Source organism: Eutrema salsugineum, unplaced genomic scaffold (assembly GCF_000478725.1).
Source record: "Eutrema salsugineum unplaced genomic scaffold, Eutsalg1_0 scaffold_14, whole genome shotgun sequence".
Classification (NCBI taxonomy): Eukaryota; Viridiplantae; Streptophyta; class Magnoliopsida; order Brassicales; family Brassicaceae; genus Eutrema; species Eutrema salsugineum.
The window spans coordinates 362,412-366,648 of record NW_006256877.1 but is presented as its reverse complement, the minus strand read 5'-3'; the positions used below and the strand labels follow the sequence as shown (position 1 = coordinate 366,648).

The window sequence follows — 4,237 nt, the reverse complement described above, 5'->3', positions numbered from 1 at the left end:
GAATAAACATGATTCGTAAACACAAAACCCCTCCCCCACACTTAGATAACACAGTCCCTTGTGTTATAAAAGCATGAAGGAGAAGTGCAAAGCAAAATCACAAAATGCAAAGAGAAAAACAAGCTAAGCTAGATGCATATTTACAAAGGTTTGGAGTGATACCTTGTGTGGTTCTTATGCAAAATGGAAGTGAGTATCTGCACCAGATGAGGCCAGACATCACTGGAGATGTCCTAGTTTTGATGCTGCTCCTTGCACTGATATGAACGTGCTTGTAGTGTGGGCTGGAGCTCGTTTTTGTGCATTGTTCCTCTTGCCACCCCCTGTTGCCACGGTCTGGAAGCTCCTCTGGACAGCCCGCGGCATTCTTTTGTTCTTCCGCTAACATGTTGCCACGCCTTGAATCTACCCGTGGCATTCCTCCCGTGGCAAAAGCCGAATGGCGGTCTATTCAAAATTCAACTTGCCACGGTTCAATTCTGGGCGTGGCAATCTCCCCATGGCAATCACCGAAGGTTGGTATCCAAGAAAAAGCCTCATGCCACGCCTGGGTCAAGCAGTGATTCATGGTCGTGGCAAACTGTGAACTTAGCCAAATTTTGCATTTCCTTGCATCTTGTCCACCATTCCTTGAGGCCAAAGAACACCAGGTCATCTGTAACCTGAACACACTCCACAAAACACATCAAACATCCTAATAACAGCAAAAGTAAGCATTAAAAAGAATATTTACAAATGATAAGTTTGGGGTGTTTCCCAAGAGCACTTTGTTTTAAGTCTCTAAGTTTGACTTTTCATACTCTTTTCTTAGTGAGTGAGAGGAGGAGCTTCGATGCTCCTTGTCTTCTCCATGAATTCAAGCAGTAGGTCCCTGTTCATCAGCTCTTGAACACCTGATGACCCTTTGTCTATGAGCTCTTGTGTGAGGATTGCCCTGACTTTTGCAAAAGGTTTTGATCCTCCAATGCCTTTAACCTTGTATTCCACAGCTCCACCATCAAACTTCCATGGAGTGAGAGTTAAGACTTGAAAAGAGGACCCAAGAGTGAATGATTTGGTGCTTGTTGGGTTCTTGTCTTGAGACCCTGAACCATTGCTTTTGTCGCTGCTGACCTCCTTCTCACTTAGTGTAGGAGAAAAAGATTCCAAGCAAGCTTCATCATCACTAAAGAAATCTCCTTCAAACTCAACATCAGGTCTTACTAAGGAATCTTTCTTCTTCTCAACAGATGCCAGGGGTTGAGCTTCTTCTATAGCTCCAATACTCCCCACATACTTCATCTTATAGTGTTTCAACTCATCAGAATCATCAGATATAACCCCACAAAATCCATCAAGAGGAGGTTTAAGGGGATAAGATACTTCATCATCTACCTTAGTAAGCACCACTCTTTGAGTATCAAAGTCCATCCTTGCTCCTGTGGTGTTCAGAAAGGGAGTTCCAAGCAGAAGAGGTAGCTCTTTGGTCTTTTTCATCTTCATGACTACAAAATCAGTTGGAACTGTGCATTCTCCAATCTTTAATGGGTAGTCTTCAAGGATTCCATATGGCTTCTTTGAGGATGAATCTCCAAAGGTAATTGACATGGGGTGATGCTTAAGACTCTTGATGCCTAGTCTCTCCACCATGTCTAAAGACATCACACTGATGCTTGATCCAGAATCACACAAAGCATTGTCCACTTTCAAATTTCCAAGATAGCATGAGATGGAGAACTTTCCTGGGTTGCCTAGCTTGGGAATAGATTTGGGTTTCATCCTTGTTGAGCCAGTGCTACAGACTCCATTAGATGTCCTTCCTTGAACCATTCTCTGATCCTTTCCTTCAGCAATCTCAGAATCATTCTTTTTCATATCAAAACAAGCTGCCTCCCCACCTTCTTTCTCAATGTCCTCATTGAGATCACAGAACAGGAACTCAAACTCATCCATAATGGCGTTCTCATCATCTTTTTTCAGGCATTTTTCACTTGAGACATTGCCATGGAGAAGGTCCTCAATTTCTTGGACAGCAGCATGATTCTCATCATTTGAGAGGATTGCATTGCAGTATTCTATTTGATGTGCAATTGATGTCCCTGGTAAAGATCTTTGAGCTTGAGAACTGCAGTGGCCCTTGTTGTTCTCTAGAGTCTTGAATTTGGAAGCCACGGTTGAAAGTTGAGTTAGAAGATCAGAATAAGTGCAATCCACCTTGTTGTTAATCTCTGCCATTTTCTTGTTGAAGTCTATGGCACCACTTGCTTGACCTTTGAGGATTTGTTGGAGCAGGTTCTGCACTTCTTGATCCTTATTCTCTGAGTTCTGTTGGAGACTTTGTTGTTGGGGAGAGACAAAACCTTGTTGTTGAGTGTTTTGAGGATAGAAGTTCTGGTTTGGGGGATTCTTGTAGTAGGTAAAGCCCTTTTGGTAACCTTGTTGGCCACCTACAAAGTTCACCTCAGCTGTGATGTCTTCCCTTTGAAATGTGTCTTGAAACACATGATTCACATCTCTAACAAAGTTGGCTGACTGATGAGAAGCTAAGAGAAGTGTGTCTAGCTTCTCATTGAGAGACTTGATGTCTTTCCTTGTCCTTTCCTCTTCAGAACTCACAGCTCCTCTTGAATTCCTTTCAAAGTCTGATCCATAAAGCTCATCACTCTGAGCTACATTCTCCACTAGGGTCATGGCATCATTGACTTCCTTGGTCATGAAATTACCATTTGAAGCTGTGTCCAAGAGAAGTCTGACCTTTGGTAAAGCACCTCTGTAGAAGGTACTTAGCAGCTGACAATCTGAGAATCCATGGTGAGGGCATTGCATGGTATACCCTCTAAATCTTTCCCAAGCCTCACAAAATGATTCATGGTTCTTCTGAATGAAACTTGAGATTTCATTTCTTAACCTTGCTGTTCTTGATGAAGAGAAGAACTTGGTTAGAAATGCTCTTTTGCATTGCTCCCAAGTTGTGACTGATCCTTGAGGTAGAGACTTTTCCCACTGATGAGCTCTGTCTCCTAGAGAAAAAGGGAATAGCCTCAACTTGAAACTGTCCTCACTCACTCCATTCATCTTAGTTAGATCACAAACTCTATCAAAGTTGTCAATGTGATCTAATGGGACTTCTAATGCCAAGCCATGGAACCTGTTTGATTGCACCATGTTGATCAAGCCAGATTTGATCTCAAAATCGTTTTCAGGTGTAGGAGCTTGAATCCCATATCTCTGACCCTAAGTATTGGCCTCATCACCAGCTCCCACAACTATTCTTGGACGTGGTGCTGGACCCTCTTGCTGAGCTTGGTGGTTTCCATTACCACCATGAGCCTGTTGCCCTTGATCCATACCCAACCTCTCAATGTGCTCAGCTCTTTCTCTTTGTCTCCTTGCTTGACTTCTGGTGTTCATACACCTGAAAACAAAGACAGCACTTGAAAGGTAATCAGTAAAACAAAAGAAAATGACTTGATCTCAAGAAGATCCAAAGTCTTAATGCTAGAATGAATCTCCAATTGGCAACGGCGCCAAATTGATAGTAGGAATTTTTCAATCCTTGATCAATTCGTCAACTACTCATGTCATTGTAGCACTTGAGGTATCAATCCAAATGGAGAGATTCTAGACACTAAGATTATGAGGATCAATTCTTAATCCAAGTCTAACTAAACAGATGAGTTGGTAACCAAGATTATCTAAAAGCATATAATAAAACAAGCAAGAACAGACAAGCAGTAATTAAGAACTAAACAAGCAAGAGAAACTAAACAAACACTCAAATTCAAATAAAGAGAAAGCTAAACCTCTAGATGTGATCATTGATCAGGGTGCTTTAAATGTGAAATCATGATGCTAAGCAAACAATGCAACACTTGCAATTCTTTAGTCTAGACTTCCAACATAGATTAATTCATTCCCATGACAGAAATCCCTTTGCAAATTACTTAATCAATACTAATTCCTATTAGTGAATAAGCAATCAACAAGCATAAGGTTCTAAGTCTAATATGACTAGACAGCTTCTTTGTGCATCAAAATAAGAGCTAAGAAAGACTGAATCTTATACAGAAAAATAAAGCAAGCAATCACATGATCTCAAATCATTTCAACTTAGAACTCTAATCTAGACTAATCCTCTTATGAACGCATTAACCTCTACACTAATCCATTTTCAAACGAAATCATCATTTGTTAATCATGATTAGAAGCAAAGATGAGATGATGCAATGACAAGAAACAGCCTTAAGATGATTAAATC

At 40.9% G+C, this 4,237-nt stretch overlaps 1 non-coding gene across 1 annotated transcript; it reads left to right on the top strand.

The window, feature by feature from the left end:
* The first annotated feature begins 2,782 nt into the window (after window positions 1–2,782).
* Window positions 2,783–2,889, top strand: LOC112088608. The gene has a single exon (XR_002900554.1). It is a non-coding gene; the product is annotated as a small nucleolar RNA R71 (small nucleolar RNA).
* The last annotated feature ends 1,348 nt before the right edge of the window (window positions 2,890–4,237 follow it).